The sequence below is a fragment of the Molossus molossus genome, unplaced genomic scaffold (assembly GCF_014108415.1).
Source record: "Molossus molossus isolate mMolMol1 unplaced genomic scaffold, mMolMol1.p scaffold_m16_p_11, whole genome shotgun sequence".
Lineage (NCBI taxonomy): Eukaryota > Metazoa > Chordata > Mammalia > Chiroptera > Molossidae > Molossus > Molossus molossus.
In genome coordinates, this window is record NW_023425346.1 from 81895550 (window position 1) to 81913249 (window position 17700).

The following is a 17700-nucleotide window of genomic DNA, read 5'->3' on the forward strand; positions in this document are numbered from 1 at the left end:
CTGGGAAAGTAAGTGCATCATTTAATGAAGCTCAGTTGTAAAGGTTCTCACTGAAGATGTGTTTGGGAGAGCATAAGAGATATGTCAAATGTACTGCAGTATAAAAGTTCCTTTAAGATACAAACTGTAGCATGAAATATGAACATGTGTCAGACTTTTGTATTCCAGGTTTAAAAGTCCCTTGAAAATAAACATCACTAATGCAAATTTTTTTGCATTCATTTCCTGATCTGCAAAGTTTCTAGTTCCTAATCCAATTCCTAAGGAGACTGAGGACTTTGGCATGTCCAGTTTTCTGTTAAAACTAATTTTATCTATTTCTTTCTCTTTTTTTAATGTGGTTACTAGATTTCTGTTATCAGGCAAGTTAAGGTCCTAGTCTCTTTAGGACTTGGATTAGACATTTGAAATTTTGCAGATCAGGAAATGGAAATGCAAAATGGAAAGGAGGAAGAATACTTTGTAATGGTTTATATTGCCACTGAGCATGTCTAGAGGAAATCAGCACAGACCCATCCACTGCTTTCAGAGCACACTCAGCAGCACTAGAGAATTTAAGCCACCTGGGGAATAAAGACTTTGAGAGAGAAGATGTCACTAAGCTTCCTTAACACTGGAAAAAGAGTAAGCAGTAAACATCGCTCCATCCGTCACTTGGCAATCCCTTCTCAGGTCTATGTGCTGTAACTTAAAAATACCCTAAGTTTCTAACTCTGCTTTGGAAAACTGTCTCAGAGTTACTCTTAGTTTTCAGCTGAATCTTAAGATATTTTCTTTTTTCAAGGTTTTTAGATTAGGTGACTGATGAAAAATGAGCCCAGGGCTTTATTTCCCAGAATTCCAAAAGCATTTATAACTACGTATAACATCAAATAGAATGTGTACTTATTACTTATATTCCATGTCTATTTTTTTCATTTATCCTTTACTCGCTCACCCAAAGGTCTACTAGGTGCTAGGATATGAGTTGTGGAATTTGTACAAAGTATTAGTCACTTTACAAAGCATTCAAACACTCATTCTATTTTCTTTTTATTCCTAAAACAATAACTGGCCTAGGTAAGGTTAACTCCTCATAGCCTAGATCACCACCTTAAAATGGTTGTTTAAAAATATATAAGCTAAAATTTAAATCACATCTTCAGTGAGGTGAAGCTCCTACGTTAGAATATGGAGACAGTGAGAAAGAATTCTGACTTAATCCCACACTGCTGACAGCCATGGTGTCCAATACAGTAACCACCAGCCACATGTGGCTACGAGCCCTTGAAACGTAGCTAAGGTGACTAAAGAAGTGAACTTCTAATTTTAATTAAAATTTAAAAACTGAAGCAATAGAAAGAATATTTTGTAGTCTTATTTTGGTAAAACCACACTTAACTTTAACCATTAAAAATTTGGCTCATGGAGTAAATATATAACACACTGGATTTTGAAGACTTACAATTTAAAAAGTATATAACTATATCTCATTAATAATCTTTTCATATTGATTGTATATTAAAATCATATTTTGGATATATTTTCACCTATTTCTTTTTATTTTTATTTATTTATTTATTTCACGTCAGACGGGCAATGTGCCACAGTTGTAACAAGGTTTAGTGGGAGGCACATCTCATACACAAGTATGAAAACCCAATCATCACGCTTATGAACTACAAAAGGATCTATTTCTTTTTATTTTTTTAAAAATGTGGTTCCTAGAAATTTTAAATCTCATATGTGGATTGAATGGTTTTCTATTTTGCATGGCACTGGTTTAAAATAGATTTTCTGTGTGGAAACCCCCACCAACTAAGTGTAAGGGCTCATCCCTCCTAAACTTTTCCCTATACCCAGGCCCCAAAAATTTGTTATCTCCTTGCCTTCCAGATTCATAAACCATAATATGCATTATTTCCAAAATATCTCATCTCTGTCCAGTATTTGAGCAGGCAAAGTCAAATACTTAGACTTCTGGTCTAATTCACTAATGGTGAAAATACAGCCTCTTCATTGTGACAAGTTGTATTCAACCACCATTACTCGTTGGTTCTGCTGGAGGCTAACGGTAAAAGGAAAGGGTCTCTGCATCAGAGGAGTTCCCAGGTGAGAAAGCCCCATGCTTGCATACGAAAAACACAGGTGCAAAGTGTCTGATAAATGCGTGCACACTGACACGTGGAGGGAATTCCTGCGACTTTGTAGACCAGATCATTGGGGTAAGCCTCCTTTGATGCCTCAATGAAGCTTCAATCATTGCTCTAGTGGTTCAAAATGGGTTAGTCATCAAAAAAAAAAAAAAGGTAAATCATCCATAAACAGATTCTTCTAGTTGTCTTTGCTATATAACAGCAATGTAGCTTTGTAGAGTCAATCAACTTCTTCTGTGGGACATTTTGTTCTTAACTGTGTGGAGAAAAAATGAAAAATAATCTTGGGCTTCCTTATAGTGAGGAAGATTCAACAGAATCTAGTACATGAGCATGATTGGTCAATTACAAAGTCCCTAATGAGTAAAAGGTGTTATGATGATAATGGTGACACCAAAAGGGAGTTTTCAGGCATGGAGGAGGCCAGAGAAGGCTGTGGTACAGAGACCTCCATCATCTCTGGGCAAGGGGAAAAGGGCTTCTCCAGGAGACGTAAACTGGAGTCCAGGCATCACAGCAAATCACTTCTTACACCCACTTGCCTTCTGAAGCACAGTCAGGAAATACACAGGATTAAACAAATCTTTGGAGCTATATTCCATTTTTAGTGACTGTTAACATTTCCAAAACGTTCCTTCAGAAGTGAAATGTGAGATTCTTGGTGAATCTGTTTGAAATGTTGGAGGAAGACTGGGTTTGTTGGTCATAAAAACTGGCACCCATCCCAGGTGCTAGAGTAAGTATAGCTGCTGGCAATTGGAGTTTTGCAATATGCAACCTGTGATTCCCATACATGTGTTTTTAGATATCACAGCATGTTTCCCATAAGCAAAGGACTATCATAATATTCTCAAAATCAAATTGATTTCTTATTTAAATAAAAATGTAGTACCCTAATATTATTCAGTGGGCTGAGTGAGGTACAACTAATCCCCTCCCAACAAAGCAAAACAAAATCCCACAACCCTTAAATATGCCATTCTCAAAAACTGTAAACTTATTAAGAAATTCAGACGTCAATATTCATACCTGAAGCATTATGTTCTCGGGCTATGCAATAGGCAAGCACGACTATCAGGGAACACACGTTTTACTGGCATCATGGTTAACTTGCTTTGAATTTTTTTCCTTGTTTTGTTTTTATTCTTGTTTTTTTCTTTGCTTTTGTTATTGTTGTCCAAGACTAATTTTAAAAATTATTTTTATTAGCTTTTTAGGGATAATTCCTAAGAAAGTTTAATGTCAACTTGGAAATTTAAGTATACTAAATTTGAAGAAAAAGTTTAAAAATTCACCTTTTTTTTCTGTCAAGATGACAATGGCACCACGAGAATTTGTTTAAAATGAATCTGTAAGATGTTTCTTCCATTTTGTTGTAAAGGTATTACTTTGTAAGCCAGGTCCCCACAATTCAATTTAATGCAATTAGGGAGAAATTTTATCATTAAAAATATACATTTTAAACTCACAGCCAATCTGGTTTTTTGCATTCTAATGTAAAAATAGCCATATTCCAGGGCACACATGCAGGGATAGTCAATTACTACCACACTGACCAAATAATTAATTTTCAAATCACTTTAAAAAAATGTATTTCAGGAATGAAGAAATATTTCTTTAGCTTCACACAACATGTTCCAAGCTAATATCAGAAGTGTCACCATGCCACTCTGAAAGTGATGCTATCTCTAATGCAGAACGGGAACCCTTCCCCCAAAGATGCAATCAACTGCAGAATTTGGTGACTCAGGTGTACACTTTCGAGTGGGTATAGCCAGAAATGTATTCTTCTTGCGTGGAGTGTGGAGGTAAGAAAAGAACAACTGTGGAGCACACAGCTGTGAGGGGGAGCAGGCCTGCTGACACCCACTGGGAAGAATCGAGGGGAGCCAGTGGCAGTGTGAGAGGACTGGGTACCCGGCATCATGGAAAGGAAGGGGCATGAAGTCCAGTACAAAAGGGTGGGGAGGGGAGGCTAGATCAAACCTGCCCGATCCAGGACCCATGGTCATCAATTGGCACATATCACATTAGTTGATGATGTCAAATTACTGTCCTGGGAACACTGACTTTTTTTTCTTTTTGCTAACTAAAAATTGGAAAATATAAACTTGAATCATTTAATATGAGGATGCAAAGTTAACTTTCTGCTACACATCCAATATACATGAAAAAAAGATGAATCCATGGTTTAAAAAAACAACCATAGGAGTGGATAATCCCAAACTACCTCAGATCTAATTTGGGAAGCTATCAAATGATTGGCTTCAGCATCCTGAATTTGTTCTGATTAAGTAAAGCTAATCTTAATTGTTATCTTCTAATTATATAAAGACAGATGAAGAAGTGGGCTAAGTATATCAATATTTTATAAGGCAATTTGTCCTAAAATTAAAAAGGAAAAAAGGTAACTTTATCAATCCTTAAGAAGCCCAAACTAGGTAATTTACATAGGGATGACGGAGAGCTGGACCCTCCCATGGACCAGTTACCATTCAACTTGAACAGGTAAGGATCCAATTCCCTAGAGATTTTTATTTATTTTATTATTATTTTTTTTTAATCCTCACCCGAGGACATTTTTCCATTTTTTGCTCAGGTAGAGTGGGAGGGAGAGAGAGGAACACAGAGAGAGAGAGAAACATCGATGTGAAAGGGACACATCGAGTGGCTGCCACCCGCACAACCAACCCGGGCCGGGGACAAACTACAACCGAGGTACGTGCCCTTAGCGGGAACCGAACCCGGGTCTCTCAGGACCGCAGGCCGATGCTCTAACCGCTGAGCCAAACCGGCCAGGGCTCCCTAGAGATTTTTAGAGCCAAAGATTAAACCAGTAAAAATATAAAACATCAATTTGTCTACATAATTGTCTTCCAAGATGATCACTTTTTTAAAGATTGGATTTCCCTATTAGCTAAAGCAACCCAAATATGTACCTTACCCAGGTATGAAGTCTAAAAAGAGAGTAACCCAAAAGAAAAATTTTAGTTTCTTATTTTGACAAATGATAACTTAAGACAGATGCTTTTCACATGTACTTAGGAAATGATGTCTACAAAACCATCTTACTTATTTTTCTACTCTTATCCATCCCCACTCCACCCCCACTCCCTAAATAAGCCCCTCACCCAAGATCCCTAGCAGCCCTCCCCAGCCTTTCCCACTTCCTAGAATAGCTCTCCTCAGAACGTGTCTGTCTTCTACAGGTCATGCTGGCCTAAAGTATTTCCTGGTCAGAAAACTACAGCCTTGTCTGAATTTTTACCTTTGGCTACTTATTTACTCTTTCTTATAGATATTTATCTACAAGATAAATATGATGCCTTGATCCCTTGCCCTGCTTTCTCCCACCCCCACTACATGGAAAGTACTTTGAAAATTTTAATGAGACATCTAATTCAAAATACAATTAAGTATCCAGTGTGTGTCCACAGGCACTAGGCTAGATGCTTTCTCACCGGCCTCCTTGTCATCACCCATAATGTCTATCACAGGCTCAGGCACATTATATACACTCAGTCTAATGCTTGCTAATTAACAGATTGGTGACTAATCAAAAATCAACAGTACAAAAAGCTTCGTTACCACCTTGCCTTCTAGATTCATAAGTCCTAACATGCATTACCTCCAAAACACCTCATCTCTGTCCACGGGTGAGCAGGCAGAGTCTAATAGCCAGACTTCTGATATAATTCACTGATGGTGAAAATACAGCCTTCACAGTGAGACAAGTTGGATTTAAGCAATATTAATTGTTGGTTCTAGTATGTGTCAGGCAGTGACACTGCTGGAGATGAAAGGTAAAAGGAAAGGGTCTCTGCATCAGAGTTCCCAGGTGGGAAAGCCTCATGCTTGCACGCACACAGCACAAGGCTCAATGTGTTGCATTAGATAAATGCATGTGCACGGACATGTGGAAGACCCTGAGAACCATCAGGGTAGGCGTCCCAGAGGAGACAAGCCTCGCTGAAACTTGAAGGATGCCAGGGACAAGAACAATGGGTATTTCAGGGAGAAGAAACAGCATGTGCAAAGGCCCACAGATGAGAGTCGTCAGTTTGTCATAGCTGAGGTGAAGGGTGAATACATGAGGAGGAATATCGAGAATGGACTGGAGAGGTGGTAAGAGCCACACCTGTGGGCCTTCAAGGACAAAAGGCCAGGTTTAGTGACCTTAGTATTCCCAAGACTTAGAATGTTGGAGACCCTTGATTAACCTGATTGGACAAATATCCGCATATGTTATTAATCCTTTTTCAAACCTTCCCTAAGCACTGTACCTAAATCTTTCCACAACATCTCTCTGCTGCTCCATCATAAAAATAATTGGGAAGAAAACACAATGATTAAAGCCACCCATGGAATCCACATTAACACACACACAAGCTCCCTCTCCATCCAAACAAATTTTCAAACAATTCAGCACAAACATATTGACACCCACATATGTGGAAACACCCTCATGCAATCTGTCAGCCATATACCTCTAACCTCAAACAGTCCTAATTTTGTCAGTGCTAAACTCACAGCTACAGAATACTTTCTCTTCATTCTTCTGCTAAATTTTCATCTTGCTAAAAAATGTCCATGCAATGTGCTTTACACTTTGGAGAGGGAAAAGGTGCAAGAAATATTAAGATGTGGTCATTTTGAGCCTATATGCTTGCTCTGTCGAGTTATTAATTTCCCAGTCACTTCATATTATTCCAATAATGCAATATTTTCACAAAATGCAAACTGTACATTGTTTCTATTCAAAACTTCTGGCATTCCACAGGAGCCTAGTTTTCATGCAGTTATTTTGATTTTGCAATGAAGTACCATGTATACATTAGAATTTCAGATGTCAAGTGTTTCATGTTAAAATGTCTACATTACAGGCTAAAAAGAAGCTGTTCTTCAGACTAAGAGCATAACAGTAACTGCCACGTGTCCTTGTATATTCATTTTCTCCTTTTCTATAAGAGAGCCCCCAAATTTTAGTTGGGCTCATGGCCACCCAGAATGAAGACTCCATTTCCCAGCTCCTTTACAGTTGCATGTTGACATAGGACTAAGTTCTAGCTGATGAGATGTGAGTGGAAGTGACAAGTGCAATTTCAAGCTGTACTTTTTTATAGCAGCACAAAATCTAGGTTCCTGGAAAGTAGGCCTGGAGGTAGCCATCTCAAATTGCATGCACATGGGCAATTCCTTAGGGGTGGAAACCCTTAGGATGGGAGACCAATGGGATGGAAAGAGTATAAGCTTCTGACAACTTCTTGGAGTACAGCTTTCTGAGAACCTGGACTTCTAAGTGAGAAAAAAAAAATCTCACTTCTTCTCTAAGCCTTTGATGGCTTGGGTCTCTATTACAGATATTTTCATTCATCTCTGTGTTCATTCAAAGGGTAACAGAATGAAAATGATACATGCCTAAATGGCCAAAACTTGCAATATGTAAACAATACTTCCCGTCTTGATCTCACGTCTTTTATTCAGAAAGGTTGCCAGAGATTCTGTAAATGGTGCCTCATGTGTGCAAGTGGTTTAGTAGAAAACACACACACAACTCACAATCAGGAGACCTGGGTTCTCATCCTAGCTTTTCCTATGACTATATGATTTTAGTAAAGTTCTCCTTGAGTCCTCCCCTGCAAAATGGGGCTAACCCCTTCTTCAGCGCTGGCCTCACAGGATCCCTGTGAAGTATGAAGAGAGGTGATGTCTGTGCTAGTGCTTTGTATACTGTAAAGCACTGTACAGGCAAGGTGGTTATTAAAATACTCCAAACAAAAATCCTTCTTTATTCAAAGTGGTTCATGTCAAGTGCCCAGATAAAGGAAGGGTCTGAAAAACACCTGTTTCTAGCTAAGATGGTTAGAGAGCAGTGTTATGTTAGGAGCAGGCTACCTCCTGGGGCTGGTCTTTCATTTAATTATCAGTGATGACAACCCAAGCCTCAACTCCTCAACTAGCAATGTGTCATAAACTAGAAAGCCAAAGGATTCAGACCAAACACTACAACCCAACACCACATATAGAAAAACAGCCTTGCCCTGGTCAGTTTGGCTCAACGGTTGGAGCGTCTGCCTGCAGACCAGAGAGTCCCGGGTTCAATTCCCGCTAAGGGCACGTACCAAAAGAAAAAAGAAAAATAGCCTTGCTGGGCTGGTGTGGCTCAGTGGTTGAGCGTCAACCCATGCACTAAGAGGTTTCCAGTTCGATTCCAGGTCAGGGCACATGCCTGGGTTGTGGGCCTAATGCCCAGTGGGTGGCGTGCAGGAGGCAGCCAATCAATGATCTCTCTCATCGATGTTTCTATCTCTCTCTCCCTTCCTTTCTCTCTAAAATCAATAAAGGAAAAATATATTTTAAAAAAATAGTCTTGCCCTGGCAGGTATGGCTCAGCGGTTAGAGTGACAGCCCGAGGACCAAAGAGTCGTGGGTTCCATTCTGGTCAAGGGCACGTACCTCAGTTGCTGTTCAGTCCCTGGCCCTGATCAGGGTCGTGCGGCAGGCAACCAGTCAATGTGTCTCTCTCACAATGATGTTTCTCTGTTTCTTTCCCTCCCCCTCCCCTTTCTTCCACTCTCTCTTTCTCCCTCTCCCTCTCCCTCCTTCCCTTCCACTCAATCTGAAGATAAATGGAAAAATATATTCGGGTGAGGATTAAAAAAAAAGAAAAATAGCCTAAAACCCGTTGACCACTATAATATGGTGTATATTTCACTATGCCCCATATTCACTGAAATATATTTGGCTTTTCTATGGGATATATGGATGGTAGAGTCAAACCCTGATGAGATGCCTATATTTACCTTCTTACAGATATATACAAAGATTATATACAAACAAATTATACAATAATGTTGTTGTTTTTCAGAGACTATACCTTGAATGATTACCCTGAGCCAAGACTATGGCCCAGTTCCACCCAACCTTGACTGATAACAGTGCTTTACAAATCCCGGGGAAATGTGCTACTGGCTAATATTTATCAAGCATTCATGATGTGCTGGGCACTAAAAGACACTAAAGGCTTAATGTATATTTTCTCCGTTAATCCTCTCAATAGCCCTATAAGACACATGCTATTATCTTCCCCCATTATATAGATGAAGAAACTGAGGATCCGAGAAATTAAGCCACTCACCAAGTCTGCCAGCTTGCAAATGTACAGTCAAGATATAAACCCAGGTGTTCTCACCTTCAGAGTCCACAGGCTTAAACACTATCCCAATTCTGCCTGTTATTTAATTGCCTACAATTAAAACAAAATAAATGTTTACATTTCCTTTGGAAATATTTTCAGATAAAAGAAATCTTTACTGGAAAGAATGTCAAAACTATTTATGACTCATATAATGGCTGTTCTTTTTAAAAATAATTAAGTGAAGGAATGTCATCTACTAAGACTAGAAACCAGGGATGTGACCAACAACTCGCTCTTCCTGCCCCAGGTCCCAGGCTGTCACCTTTAGCTCATATAACAGGACTGCCCACTATGGGACCTCCGTAGGGGGTAGGCAGTCGATTTTCCTCAGAGACTAATACCACAGATTAACGTTACCAGTGTTTTTCCATTTAATTCCCTTCACTTTCTCAAAAATCATCTGTGTCACCTAACACGGCCCTAGATGAACAAAACCAAAGACGGAAACCCCCAAGGCCAGTTGTAAGCAAGGGCTTCACAGCTCAGCTGCCCGAAAGCCCCCAGGGTGGGAGGGTAGAGGGAAGACGGCTCGGTGTTGGGCTATTCCGGCAAACTCCTTAGCAGGGGCGGGTTCCCCACCCTCTGCCACATCTGCTCCCATACCTTACCCAGAAACCTGCAAAGAGGAAGATCTGGAATGTGTGTCCTACAAGGTCAGAGAGACACAATGAGGCTGAAGAATCAGGCAGGGGCCAGAATGCAAGGGCTTAAAGACCTGTTTGGTCCAATCTGAGTTCACATATGGCTCCTGAGCACTTGCACTTGAAATGTGAGCAATCTAGACTGGGATGTGCTCCAAGTGTAAAATACATGCCCGGTTTCAAAGACTTGAAAACAGCACAAGTGTAAAATAGCTCATTAATCATTGTTTATATTGATTATATGCTGAAATGATGTTTGGACATATTGAGTTAAATAAAAGTCTAATATTAAAATTAATTAATTAGCACAACTAATTATTTTTTAAGTGAAGCTTCCCCAAAATTTAAAATTATACATGGGGCTTACATTATATATTTCTATTGGACAGTGTTCTTATGGACCACACTTAAGAATTTGGACTTTATCCTAAGAACAATGGGAGCCATTGTGAGCTTTTAAACAGAGGCATAACACAACTGGATTTAAATTTTAAAAGTATCATTCTGGCTTCAAAATGGAGAATGGGCTGCAGAGATAAATGAGCTGATGTGAGGAGATCCTCCAGGAGGCTCAACAACAGTCTGGCAGAGACAAGACAGTGGCTGAAGCATGGACGGCATTGCTCCTAGCAGCAGAGATGGAGAGAAGTGAACAAATACAAAACATAGAAAGTGGTGCCAACAAGATATGGAAATTGATTGAATGAGGGAGAAATAAAACAGTGTGTACCAGGAATGTCTCCCAGGGTTCTGCTACGAAGAGTGGGTGGTCATTCAGCTTCCACCCTTCCCTCTCGTAATTAAACACTGAGGTAAAAGTGGCCCCATCAGGTTACCCTGGGGTTGCAGTGGAGCCCCCCTGGCAAGGGGCATGAATCAATCATGGATGCTCTGGGTACTTTGGAACCAGTGCACGCTGTTCCAAAGTGCTTTCCTTCTGAAGAGCTCCCAGAGCAAGTAATTCAAGATTCTGCCAAGACAAGAAACACTTTGGAAAGCTGTCGGAAACGATGATGGTAATTGCTGCTAAGACCAGGAAATGGGCTGAAAGCACAGCAAATAGGATGGGCTTCGGTGGAAGCAGGGAGGGGTGTGGTCTTTGCTCCTGTGCCCCTTCCTGGCTTCCTTCCTAGGAAATTCCAGCAAAAAATTGCAGGAGAAGGGGCAGACCCAAACTTAAAAGTCAGCTTGGCCACTTATTAGCTGTGTACCCCTGGGCTCGTCTAGGCTTCCGTTTTCTCCTCCCCAGGATGGGAAGATCACCCCTACCTGGGGAGGATTCAGGGCAATGACACAGGTACAGCACCCACCTGATCTGTAGAGGGAGTGCCCTAAACTGGGGCTGGACTACTCTGCCTTTCCCCACCTTCCTCCTCCGCTCCAGAAAGGGACAGCAGGATGGGTAAACCGCCCACCCTTCCTTCAGCTGTCTCACCCGGCACAGGTAAAAACACGACAATCTCAAGAAAAGCTGGGCAGGCTGTTTCGGCGGTAACCGCCTCTGCTGCTAGGACACAGAAGGCATGCTCCTTCCAGGGCAAGCATTACCATGAATAATTAAAGCAAAGCTCGACTTATTAAAATAAATGAACAAAGGATGCTTCTGACATAGCAGCCACTTTTTAACTTTTTTTTTTTTTTTTGGTAGTTTTAGGAGACCATTTTTTTCTCAATTTGATCACCTTGAGAGGCCACCCTATCTATTTGGGTCAATTAGCAAGCTTCTCCTCCATATGTAGCCACAGCCGTAAATCACCAATATGAGTGTGTGTAAAATTATATAGCATGGACCCACTGTAATAATAAACACATTTATATTTTATAACTGCTGTTTTCTCTACCTTTGAGCCGGCGCACTGCCTGGGCCCCAGGGGCTGGCAAGCGCTCCCCACCCGGCCCTGTTCAGTCTTGCTTCGTGAACAGTTTTCCTGCCCCCGCTGCTCAGACCGCTATCTGCCAAGTGCCAGTCGACTCCTCTTTGTGCGGCGGCGGGCAAGGAATTGTACCCACTCACGGTCCTCTGTGCAGCCCAGCAGAGATACAAATGAGCAAGTGACCTTTCAAACCGTGGCAAAACGGGCCCTTGACCCAGAGACCTCCAAACGTCAGTGGTTTCACTGCCCAAATCAGCCAGCTGAGAAGAGCTATGTTTGCACAGTGTGATTGTGTTTACACAAAGATTTAACGCCTCAATAGAGCAAAAGCTGTTCAGTTCATTTTAATTATTGCTTTATTCTTCTCACAACAGATTTAAAAAAATGTTTAACAGTGAGCTCGTGGTAATTGATCCCACAAGCTTTGTGCCTATGGTCCTTCTAGCTGGCATGATGACAGTAGTGGGAAAGATATATGAAAGGTTTCCTTTAGTGAAAGGATTCTTTCCAGTCCCTGCCTTTGCTTATTAAGCATTCTCTGTGGAAAAGATGGACGCCAAAGAAAACCACAAAAAACTTCAAGATCTGACTGTAGGAGGGTGCACAAGACACATAGGTAGGTTAGAAAGCGTTCTAAATGCTTAGCGGCAAATCCTGAGCAAGGGAAAAGCAAATGTGAAATGGGGGTGGGGGTCCTGCCAATCATAATGATTTATTACGGTTATTACTTTGGCAGGTAGAATAAATAAAAGGGGGAAATAAATCTGAAAATACAAAGATGCACAGGAATACATGATCAGAAAGAAAACAATCTACTTTTCTGAGGCAAATAATCCTTAAAAAAGCAGAGCCCTCAGGAGTCATATGGGCTTTTCCTTGTACTTTCCAGGAATTTGCTTTTGGTGTTAAAACCTTTTCTTTCCTCAGGTCTCTGGAAGACAATGCAAATGTCCATCACTGGGAGGTTCCTGTGTATCCTTTTGGCAGAATGTTAGAAAGCAGCCAGTCCTCACCACGGGCTTTGTGAACACAGAGGAGAGATCATTGCTGCACACAGCAGCAGAATCTTAACCTGAGTTTGGGAATCTTTGCTCATTAGGAGATTTATAGTTTCTGTATCGAGTGGGCGTTTTTATCTTAAGACATTGAACACATCCATAAAAGTGGGATAAAAGGGGGGGAAAAAACAGAAATAGCTTTAACTCCACATTTGTCATATAAAAAAAAATAAATAAAACCACAAATTATTTGTTCAAATTCCTCCCCTAACAAAACCCTGGTATACCTAAGACAGCAATGTGCAACTTACCCACCAAGATCCATCCACCCACAACTTCGCACACCTATTTCTCTAAGGTACTTCTGTTTGGATTTTCCAGTTTAGTGATAAAAGAGGACTGCTAAGGTGCATTCAAAGAGAAGTTTCCATTTACAATTTCTCTCCACAAATGCTCTAAAATATGCAAGGCACTGCTACTGAGATATCATTCTGAGAATCAATACCTTGCATTTGCATCTTCAAAACTAGCTTGCTTTCTTAAAATAGGAAAAAAAACAAAAACAAAACTAAGACCAAAGATTCTTAAGTTCAAGCAAAATGATAGAATATAAGCATATAAAAGGCAATCATTGTTTTCTTAGCTGTTCTGAATCTGTTGTCACCATGGACAAGTAAGATAGCTCACAAGTTACTTAGCATATGCGTGAAATAAGTAGGATGGCAAATATTAAGCCATTCATTTTGCTGAACCATAAACACAAGTAAATTAATTTCTCTCCTGTTTTAATTTGGGCCCCCCTAAAATATAGCTAAAGAAATTCTGTTGATGGAGTAGGCTCTACAGTTTGGCAGAGAAACCTTTGAAAAAATCATTCTGAGCCTCAGTTTTCTCATGTATAAAATGGGAATAGTGAGAATATTTTCCATATACATAGGTGAGGGCTAAATGAAATGAGGTACAAGAAAGCAGTTGGTAAGCCATAAAGAGCAATACTGATGATATTATCATTACTTACTTACTTGGATCAAGCCATAACGTGGAGGCAGCCATTCCCAGGCTGGATACCCAATTGCCTTCTCATTCCCAAAGCCAATCTGAGTAGGAATACTTCCATGTACCCTTTCTTTAGCACATCTGCTCTGGGGAAGTGACTAAACAACCATTGCATTGTTAGGTCATCAAGATAAATATTACTAATTCCCTACCGGGCTTAAAACTAAGGTCCAACAACAACTGTGGTCCAAAACATGGCACTTACCATGACCCCAGGAGGCCAGCTCACTAATCACAACCTCTCCAAGTGGCAAGGGATCAGCTAATCTCTGTGAAAGACACAGATGTCACGTACTCCCTATAGCCACATTCACATGTATGAGAAGAATAATGTCAGCAGTATTATCTGCAAACAGCTAGGACAATGCCACACAATTATAATAGCATATTGTCCATTGTATCTAGGGATGGCACGTCTGACAATGTTATTTTCTATGCATGTGAATGTAGCTGAAAGGGCCAATGCATAATTCACATCTCCTGACAAATGCAAGCATAAAGTATGTGTCCATTAGATGATGCCATTTAATCCTTTTACCTGAGATAGCACCTTCTCCCTGCAACCGGAACAGTAAATGAAAGGAAGTGCACTAACGTACCACATACAACACAGTTTTCCCAATAAAAGTTCTATTTTCTCACTGAAAACACTTATCTTCGGTCTTATTTCTGCCCTAACAGTCTATCTTCTTTTTGATAACAAGGAAACAATTGTTATAATTCAGTGAGGTTGCTGTATATAAGAGAACAGGTAGAAAATGATCGTTAGTGTCTAGTCAGCTAGGCCCATTTCCTGGCTAAAAGCCTCCCTCCCACATACCAGCCTGGCAGCTCATGTGATTCAAACCCCTGCCTCAGCAAAATCTCAGATTATCACAGGTCAGGAGCCTCCAGCAAGAGGGGCGTGGATGGCGGTCGTGAACCGTGGCAAATCACAAATGTTACTTCTAGAAAGAGAAGCATCTGGCAGTGGTGGAGAGATTTCCCTGGTATCAGAGGGGATAAAACAGCACATCTTCTAAGTCCCTACAGAAATAATAAATCACACCATTTTTATATTTTGTCAATTTTTAAAAGATCATGAAAAGGAAGGCAAGACCTGTTTGGTAGTCTTAAGAGAACGAGGAAGTATTTTGCTGGTGGTGCAGCGTAATCCAAAAGGGGAAAAAGTGAGGGACAGCTAAGGTTCATTAGGCCAGGGTTTCCCCACCTCGGCACTTGACATTTGGGGCTGTCCTGTGCACTGTAGGATGTTTAACGGCATCCCTGCCCTCCACTTTACCAGACGCCAGAAGCAAACTCCACTCCCCTCCAAGCTTTGACAACCAAAAAGTGTCTCCAAACATTGACAATATCCCCTGAGGGGCAAAATCGGCCCAAGTTGAGAATCACTGCATTAGGCAACTAATGATCTCACATTTGGGGAGAACGACTGAGCTAAAAGTTTTGCTCTCACACATAATGGCCTCTTTAGCCACTGAGAGGAGTCCCAGCACCCCCTTGAACAGTCGCGTGACTTTCATGTTCCTGCCGGAACCTCATTAGCCTCACAAGTTCTTGAAGGGTCAGGGAAGGCCCAACAGAGTGGATCAGCTCCTGCGGTGAGCAGGCAGCCATGTGAGGTTGTGAGCACAGGGTGTCCAGTGCTGAATCCAAGGCAGCTTCTGCCCCACAGAAGAGGCACCTTTATCTGATTTGCACAGAGGCATAAGACGAGTTAGCAGCAGCCCTACTGAGCAGCCAGCAGACATCAGATTCCTCTTTCCCAGGTTTGTCAACTGATTTATCTCATATAAGAGGTAGCAGCTTTGTGTAGAGATGAGAATTAGCAAAGCAGGCTTTTGGAACTGAGGAGAATCATAAGGTTGAAGCAGCTAGTGGAATATCTCCTTTCCTAAAGCCCCAAAGCATGCCTGTGCTCCCACTATTACTTTAAACATGAAGATGTCCAAAGAATACAGATCTGCCCACACGGGAGAGCATAAAGAGAGGAAGCTCAGAAGTAGGTGCTGGTGTCTGTGCATAGCTGAGGCTAACCATGATGCAACCGTGACTACTTCAGCCTTTTCAAAGACCCCTGCCTTAGTTTCCCAGGTCTTACCAGAGCCAGAATGCAGGCACGTAACCACACCCAACAAATAGCCTAAGAGCAGTGGACAAGACAAACATCCGAGACTTCTTTGGACTTTTTACCCAATGTCCTGCATCAGTCAACTGGGGAAAATCCGTCACACACACAGAAAGTTGTTATTCTGGCAATCTACCATCAACAAAGACTACACACTGAAATGATCAAAACCACCCCCTCCCAAAGTCAGAATGTAAAACTTGCCAAGCAATGAAGGAATGTTCTGACTTCTGATGGCTCCTCATAATCAAATGGCTAAGATTTTTGATGGACAAATTCTTGTGAGTGATTAACAACTAGTCCTCTTACTAGAAATAGCAGAAAGAAGGTTATACCTGTTCCCTAGTTATCCTCTGATAATAAGGTTTCCTTTGCAGTCTGAACATTACTAATGGCTAGCTGCTTTCATTAAGAACTATGGAACACTGCAATATTCTCTCCATCATCCTAGCCTAGTTTGGGGCCTTACTATCTATTTTAAGGATACTTTAAGCAGAAATGATTCCACAGAGCCTGATCTGATCTTAGAGTGGCAGGGCTTACTGCTCAGAATAGAGCTTCTCCTGCTTCACTTTCAATAGGGGATGATAGATCTCATTAGTATGGGAAACCAGCAGCAGCCATTAGCGTCAAGTAAGAGTTGCCTTTGCTAACTATTTCTGTGCACAGTCACACAACATGCCTCGAGTTTTCTCAATAAAACAACTCCTTCCCAGGGGGATGAAGCTGCCTCTTTATGGAGCCCCAATTTACATACACTTTCTTAACTATTTGCAGTGGTTCTCAACCTTCCCAATGCCGTGACCCCTTTAATACAGTTCCTCGTGTTGTGGTGACCCCCAACCATAAAATTATTTTCGTTGCTACTTCATAACTGTAACTTTGCTACTGTTATGTCTTAGGCAACCCCTGTGAAAGGGTCATTCAACCCCCAAAGGGGTTGTGACCCACAGGTTGAGAACCACTGATTTAAAGTGGCCGGTTTGGCTCAGCGGTTGGAGCGTCGGCCTGCGGTACAGAGAGACCGGGGTTCGGTTCCTGCTAAGGGCACATACCTAGGTTGCAGTTTGTCCCCGGCCCTGGTTGGCTGTGCGGGTGGCAGCCACTCGATGTGTCCCTTCACACTGATGTTTCTCTCTCTCTCTCTCTCTCTCTCTTCCTCTCTCTCCCTCCTGCTCTATCTGAACAAAAAATAGAAAAATGTCCTCGGGTGAGGATAAAAATAAAAAAATAAATAAATAAAGTGAAACTTTGAAGCATCACTTTAGTTGTAAAGAACCGTTTTCCCCACACTTCCAGTGAAAATTTCAATATTGATGAAAGGGAAGCCTCTACTTAAGAGGAGATACAACTAAAGGGAAAGTAACTATACATTTTAATAATCATAAAACTGATTTGGAGTTTATTCTGCACCACGTCTACTTGCTAGTTTTAAGGAAAGAAAATAAGGTATGTAAAACATGTATTATTTCTATGTAAATGAAATGTATCACCAAAAAGTACTTGAGACGTGTTATGCACATCAGAGGAATGAAATCTATAATGTAAAGTCGTGGGCCTAGACGGTTCCCTTTACTCCTTCTGAATGAATAAAGCATTTGGGAAAATCCCATAATCACTTTTAGTACATTTTATTTCTTATTTCATATTCTGTATGATATCAAGAAGAA

General features: G+C 41.0%; 1 protein-coding gene and 1 non-coding gene across 3 annotated transcripts in view; both read right to left on the reverse strand.

Moving 5' to 3' along the window:
• KLF7 (Kruppel like factor 7) overlaps nucleotides 1-17700 on the reverse strand; it is an 89014-nt gene that overhangs the window by 17330 nt on the left and 53984 nt on the right. The gene's annotated exons all lie outside the window — the stretch shown is intronic.
• On the reverse strand, nucleotides 1566-1670 carry LOC118625942. Its single transcript, XR_004958790.1, has one exon. It is a non-coding gene; the product is annotated as a small nucleolar RNA U13 (small nucleolar RNA).